Consider the following 7,197-nt stretch of genomic DNA (forward strand, 5'->3'; position numbering starts at 1 on the left):
CCACCACTGCCCGGCAATGTCATTCTTAAAGCCTATCCCCTTGATGAATGAACGGAAGCTTTGCCCTAAGGCATAGACCATGCATATGATACTAACCACCTCTGCCCTACTCCGATTAACAATGCCATTTCACACCAAGCTCCAGAGACAGGCTGGGCTCTGCTCTTCCTGCACAGCCCCTGGCAGCTCCCACAGCAGTGCGGACCTTTCACTAGACTACTTATTGTACAGGTATTTTATATTTTTCCAATGCCAGGACTGAACTTCACCAGGGCCTTGCACCTAGCAGGCTGGCTCTCTAGCCAACCACGAACACAGTCCTCTTGGAGAACCAATTCCTTGAAACTCAGCGATACCCGTGGAGTTGCATTCTAATAAGGCATTTAAATTTACCTACATTTTGTAAAGTCTCAATTCGGTGTCTTCACAACTGTAAGAAAATATGTTAGTGCCTTAGGCCATTTCCCCTAAAGTGCAGGCACCCTGAGTTTTACTCATGCACTTCCAGCAGGAGGGGACACAGGTAGGGGTCTCACACAAGATGTCTCCTTCATTTGCAGAGACACTGGCTGGGGTTCTTTCCCTCCCTTTCTGAGTCCTGGCTCTAATTCCTCACCCCGGGAACTATCTTCTGAGCTGTGATTGACAGGAGATTGGCTCAAGAGTGGCTCCCAAATTGATGCGGCTGGCATCACCTGGAGTCTAGACCTGAGACTCGCAGAGAACAGGTTGCGTCGTCCACGGCATCTGGCAACACGGAGGATTGGCATTCTGATGTGTCTGTAGATGCGGTCCATGCTGCTTGCCTGGGGGCCACAATTTGAGAAACACCAGCTTGGGGGCTTGAGCTGAACTCCAGAATTCTTGGCATAATTGTTGGAGGTATCCTCTGAAACACTGAGACATCTTACCGCAGACCTTGGTCATCTGCAACCCACCCCAATGGTGCTCTTACACTTCTCAATATGGTCCATAAACATACAAGAAAGAAAGTAGATGTTGACCCATTTTGTGTCTGATTACCGAGCAGCTAAATCATGGTTGAGACAGAAGATATTAAAAGTGTCGTGTGCTGCTCTCAAAGATGGCTCTCCTGCAAGGAGATGTGGTGTTAGTGGCCAAGAAGGAGGCAAACTCTAGGAGGGAAAGGCCACAGAACCGGAAGCAGCCAGGCCAAGTTTGGTAGTTTTGGAGAAAACAAAAGGTGGGTAGCTAAGGAATCCCTCTTCCTCCTTTATCACTACCCTACCAGCCCGTTTCTGAACTTAGTTCCTCTAATGTTGCAGGAACCCCAAACTCAGTGTCCAGCAGACACTGTGGCAGAGATGAAGTCTGGATTCCACAACAACAGGCCATGGTTTACTCTTGGTGAGTCTGAATCCACACCCCCCTCCCCCAGTTCTATCTGGGGGTTTGTCTTCTGCAGTCCTGTTGCACTATTCCATTGCACCCCAACTCTAGGTTTGGCAGTCTTTCCCCGCTGCTCTGGGGCCAAATTATCACATACAACCCAGTCACAGAAAACCCATTCCAGGTTACAACACTTTGGAGTTACATTCTCCCTGTGACCTGGGGGCTGCCTGTCCATGCCTAAAAGATGGGTTTTCTTTCTGCACATTCTGCTAATCCTGCTTCTAACCAGCAACACTAAGCTAGGAATCAACAGTATTCTGTGTTACAACGGCCAGAGGACATTGTATGATACTGGCCCTGGCCAACAGTATGGAGATCCTATGCGCCAATGGAAAGCACCGCTTCCCACAGCTAAGGTCTACTACTCTCGGGTCTACGAATTTAGCAGGAAAATGTCTATTGCATTTGATTGTGCTGTTGAATCCTAACTAACATCTGTGATACAGGTATATTTTGGCTACCAGTTCATTATTCTGAACAAGAGTAAGAACAGTATACAGGAAATACCACAGAAAGCACGGAATTCATCTGTGGTCCCTGAAGAATGACAGTAGGGTCTATTACAGTCCAACAAACTCGGGGCCGTACATAAAGGAGCTTTAAAATAAAACACACATCACAAACATCAACAACAATGTGCTTCCTGCAAATAAATATACTGTAAATAATACAGTAATTTTACCAACACATGAAATCCAGAGATCCAAAATCACAGCACATCCCAGAGTTAATGAGAGTGTTTGAATTCACTTTGTGAATGTAAAAAGGATGAAGGATGGTTACAGAATAAGGAGGAAAACAAAGGGCTGGATGGCTTGCAAACTGAGTCGATACATTTTAAACAGTGCCGAACAAGCTACAAATTTTCTATCATTCCCCATGACATGGAGAGCATTTCCGCAAAGGGCAGAGGCAGCTGTGGGCTTTACCCTTTTCCTATCTAGGCCCCGGAGTTCAGTTGTCTGAGCTCAAGGCCAACAGACTCTGAAGCACTGTACCAAGGTGATGATGTGATACAGGAAGTAGCTTTTCCTTCTTTCCCAGGAGGATGGTGGCAGGACCTTGGACACCTACCTTATCTAAGGGACCTGATTGTACAAAGGGACATCTCTGTGAGACTCTCATGAGATTCCTGAAGAGCTTTGGGGACTTTAGTCAGCAGAAAGAGTCTACAGCTAAGCGTCTGGGTCCTCTGCCAACTCTCTATTAGATCCTACCTGTTTCTAGGTAAGAAATCTGTGCACAGTGCATTTTTGTATCTGAGAATTCAACCAGAATACATCTGGCTGCAAACGAGCCCTGGGGGCACACTGTGCTCACAGCATGTGCACTTCCTACTGTAAATAAGCCATGACCAGCCGCAGTTATGGCCAGCCGCAGGTGGCCACCAGCAGGACACGCGGCTCTGGGCTCCCTAGCTGCCATGTCCAAAGCTCTTGTAGTTTTCAGTCTCCTTGTCATTTTTTTCTGGTCCCCTCGGGAGGTGCTAGGGAGAACATAGGAGACTCTGCCCTCTTGCGTGGGTCACATGGAACAGGCAGTAGAGGGATAACAGGAAGAAACACGGATGAGGAAGGGCCTCTTGTCCTCCCCAGCTCGGGCAAGAGGGGACACCGTGACTTCAGAAGTTTTCCACAAAGACTATCTCAGAAGATTTACCTTCAATATTGGATGGAGAGTTAACGGAGAATAGAAATGAGGCTTATTTAAGGTACAAAACTCTTGTATTTGTAATAACCTAGATTTATAGATATAAAACAAGTCTTTTAAAGACTCCCCTAAAGTAAAGTACCCAATACAAAAGAGGACGACCTAAGACAGGCCATCCTTAGGTACACATTATTCTCTGTTGCAAAAAGCTGGTGGACATGACTAAATGATGCCGGGCTCATAAATGAACACATCACACATGCCCCCTGCCCCTTCAGTGATACAGGTGTAGACTGATGGCATCTGCAGCAGGAGTGTTTCCTTAGGCTTTGGGGCAGTCTCATTCATCACTGCAGGAGCCAGGGGCCCCCAAGCAGGTGATTCAGCCTAGAGTTACCTGTGACATCAGATGTCAAGGGGGAAAACAAAGCTTCCCTTGTGAGCTCTCCCAAATGCACATTTCAATATATTTCCACAAGTGCCATGCCCACCCCTGCCCAGCCACAGACACTCCCAGGGACTAGCTCCATGTGGGAGCAGGATGGAGTACCAGCAGGTCCAGGACAGCCCATGCTGGGTGACCAGAGCCGCCTCGAATACTGGGCATGCTCAGATGCAGCAATGGCAGGCAACCTGTCTTTCAAAGGATTACCCCTGTGTGCTATGTTAACCAAAATAGGCAAAGTATTTATGAAACCTTTTTTTTCCTGAAACCCTTTTTTTTCTGTAAAGCAAAATAAATATATACAATTTAAGATTATTTTCTTTTCTAAAAAGATACAGATAGTGTGAGCGGTGACGTCAGTAGGAAAACGGTTTCAGAACCCGGTGTCTGACAAATAAATACACCCGATGATGGTGTTTTCAGAGTTCTAAGGGACTGAGAAGGAGCCACAACACGTAACGAGAGGGAAAGATGACTGCATGAAACCTGGGAGAGATAAAATCCACGATCCCAGGAGGACACGAGTCGTTCCAGAGCGGGTCTCTGTGTCACAGCCCGGGTGTTGTCATGTGCATTTCCGTCTGTCTGTAAACTTGCAAAAGAAGTGGCGAAGGGTTGCTGATGGGTGACTGGCTGGGCGGGCGGGGGCAGGTGCTGGCTTTCCTTTGCCGGTCTCAGTGGCCTTCGTCGTGGCTGGACGAGCAAGCCCAGTCATAGATAACCAGCGGGATGCTGATCAGGGAGAACAACACCCCCAGCGCCAGGAAAAGGGCCGCCTGAAGCAACGAAACATGGGTTATTTCAAATGTACCGGCACTTCCCTCAGGTCCCTGGAGGAAGAGTGGAACGCTCTGCCCTCTCCTCTGGGTCCCGTGGTGTTTGGAGTCCATTACAACCACGGCTGAACTTTTCAGACTCTTCTAAACTGGGTGGATGTGGTCCTGCCAGAATGGGCAAACAGAAAACGGCTCTGGTCCTCTGCATTTTACACTTTGGCTTCTGGGTCACCTTGGGTGTGTCCATGGCACAAATGACTGAGTCTCCCTTACGACTTCCTTTTTTAAAAGGATTACAACCTAATGAACTGGGTGTGGGGATACTCTCCTTTCGTCTCAGCCCTTGGGAGGCAGAGGCAGGCAGATCTCTGCGGCTTCCAGGTTAGCCCGGTCTATATAGGAATTCCAAGCCAGCCATGCTTACAGAGTGAGACCCTACTTTAAAAAAAATTACAACTAAAAAAAAAAAAAGTTTGGAAATAGATCGAGGCTATTACCTATCAACCAGCATTGCTACTGAGAAGCAAATGTTTCTATTTGTAAGCGTGTCCTACGTGTTCATTTGATCTCAGTGGATTGACAGCAAGGCAAAACTCAGTTGCTTGAAAGATTGGTGAAGGGCGCAAGTGGATCAGACAGTTCAGCACCTGGGACATATTAGCTTGGCCTTCATGACAAACTGTGCAGGGGCGGAGTGCTCTTGAGAGCCAGGGGCTGGCCTGAAAACTGGGGGAAACGGTAAGGAAAGCGTGGTAAATGGTGGGCTAGTGGGTCTAACACTCTGCTCTCCCTGCTCAAACAGAGCTCCTGTCTAGTGCCCTTTGAGAGACCCCAGTTTTATTGTGGGAGCAAGGACTGGAGAAGCCTAGGGAACTCGTGGGGACTCTGCTATTTATAGCTTTAGTATGAGTGGGTTTCACTGCCCTGTGAGGACTCCCTGCACGGGGCTAGAGAATCTGGGACTCATGCTTTGAGGATAATTCTCTTGGGGAAGTAGAGTTCTACCAGCATTAATGACCCCAGACCAAAGTGCACGGTGAACGGACTCTTGCTTGCCACTCTCCCCTGGGTCCATAGATGAAGGTGACACACGTGACCGCAGTGCCTACACCACCTGGGAGGTGGCTGAGAGGGCTTCTCTGAGGCCAGGCAAAAAGATACCCCAGACAGGACTGAGTCTCCCCTGCTCCCCTCACTGTCCAAGCACGGCACTCTCAAGGTGCCCTTGAATGTCACCAGATCTACAAACAACCGTCCTGACATAGAAAGGCAGCTCTGAATCCACATCACCTGCCATCAGAAAAAAGCCTCCCTATGCTAACTCCCAATATTTGGTGTGTAAGAGCATCGCCTTGTCCTGAGTTGTGCAAGGGAGTCACATGGTCATAAATCATCGGGGGACGGTAGATAGCATCAAAGTCTTCTGAGTCCTCATTGACTTCTCATCTTGCTAAAGATAAGGCACTACTCTACAGAGACACAGGGCTGGAAACATCCACTCTCAAGCCAGCCATGCCCTGGGTGAGAACACAGGCAAGGCCCAGTCAGAGCCACACTGGAAAAGCGACCGTGAGGACGGAAAGGGCTCTGGATCTCCTAAGGGGAAATCTAAAGGACCGACACACCCTTCACTGCAAACTGAAAGTTCTGTTAGAAGACTGCTTACCAGCAAGTTTAGCTAGGAAAGTAATCAGAAAAATTAGAGTGGCTGGCAGCAGACATACCCAAATTCTTTGAGTGCCTTTATCTCCATCCTGGTTTGTGATTCTTAGGTAGAGAGACGAAGGAAGAATGAAGATGAGCATATTGGCCGAAGTCACTCCTGCAGATTAAGAGAGCAATTGTTGAGGGCCGCCATTTCCGAGTGTTAAGCATAAATAGCTTCTGTATGCTGCAGGACAACTATAAAACCATACCTACAACTCCAAAAATATCCTTCATGGAGGGAATAAAGATCACCAACAAGTTGATGATCACCAAGAGTACGATGGTCACCCAGATGTGGCGGCACAAGTTGAACTTTGTCTTCTTAGCCAGTTCAAACAGTGATGAGCGAACCTGTGGGGGGAGGGGGGAAGCGGAAATGGCCAAGGGCTCCAGGCGTTCGCTGACCCTCCACTCTCAACAGAAGAACTCAGTCATTTACTAACGCATGGGATTTGTCAAGACTTTTTCTCAATGCTCGGCAAACTCAGAGGTGGCATAGCTGTTTGAAGCTATGGGGGCTTGGCTCCAACTCTCAGGATCCTTATATATGACACAGCAAGCTTCCCTTTGGGTGGGGTAATTTCCACTTGGGTGGTTTCTGTGGTCAAGTAAGACAGGGGTGCAACAGCTCTATCTATATTCTTCTACAAAGAGAACGGTGGGAGGTCAGAATGCAGAGTCAGCCCCTACAAGCTACACTAATGTCTGAATCCCACTTCCACTTGCTGCCTAAGAGACTTGGGCCGAGGTACAAGTTGATGACCAGAAAAGCCGCCTGTGGCAGACCTTCTCTGGAAACAGGATCCTGTGGTCAGAATGAAAGTCCCAAGGCCAGTGTTTCTCCTGTGACAGTGAGGTCCTTTACTTACTGTGAAAAACAACACCGGTACAGTGAGGATGACAGCCACGATGACAGCCAGCCGCACAGTCAAGATAAGGATGTCATCTCTGCTCTGGTACTTGTGAAGGAGATCTGACTGCACCTTTTCTGAAATGAAGGGAAGTCAGAGGGTTTTTAAAGGAGCATTGCAAACAAGACTCCATAAAGAGCAACGGAGGCAAGGTTCCGAAGTCCATTACAATAATTTGCAAACCCAAAGAGATGCTCGTGTGGTGTGTGTGTGTGTGTGTGTGTGCTGTAATTGCACATGCACTGTTAGCTAAAAGGGATCTAAAGTCACCACTGCCCAGTGTGGAAAGCTTCAT

At 48.1% G+C, this 7,197-nt stretch overlaps 1 long non-coding RNA gene across 1 annotated transcript; it reads right to left on the bottom strand.

Annotated features, from left to right (window-relative positions):
• Window positions 1–2,053: 2,053 nt before the first annotated feature.
• On the bottom strand, window positions 2,054–6,999 carry LOC126496202 (uncharacterized). The gene is made up of 4 exons (XR_007590302.1): window positions 6,861–6,999; window positions 6,201–6,342; window positions 6,009–6,106; window positions 2,054–4,284 (listed from the first exon to the last, which is right to left on the bottom strand). It is a non-coding gene; the product is annotated as an uncharacterized lncRNA (long non-coding RNA).
• Between the last annotated feature and the right edge of the window lie 198 nt (window positions 7,000–7,197).

The sequence above is a fragment of the Alexandromys fortis genome, unplaced genomic scaffold (genome assembly GCF_014885135.2).
Source record: "Alexandromys fortis isolate MF-2015 unplaced genomic scaffold, M_Fortis_MF-2015_v1.1 scaffold_1748, whole genome shotgun sequence".
NCBI classification, from domain to species: Eukaryota; Metazoa; Chordata; class Mammalia; order Rodentia; family Cricetidae; genus Alexandromys; species Alexandromys fortis.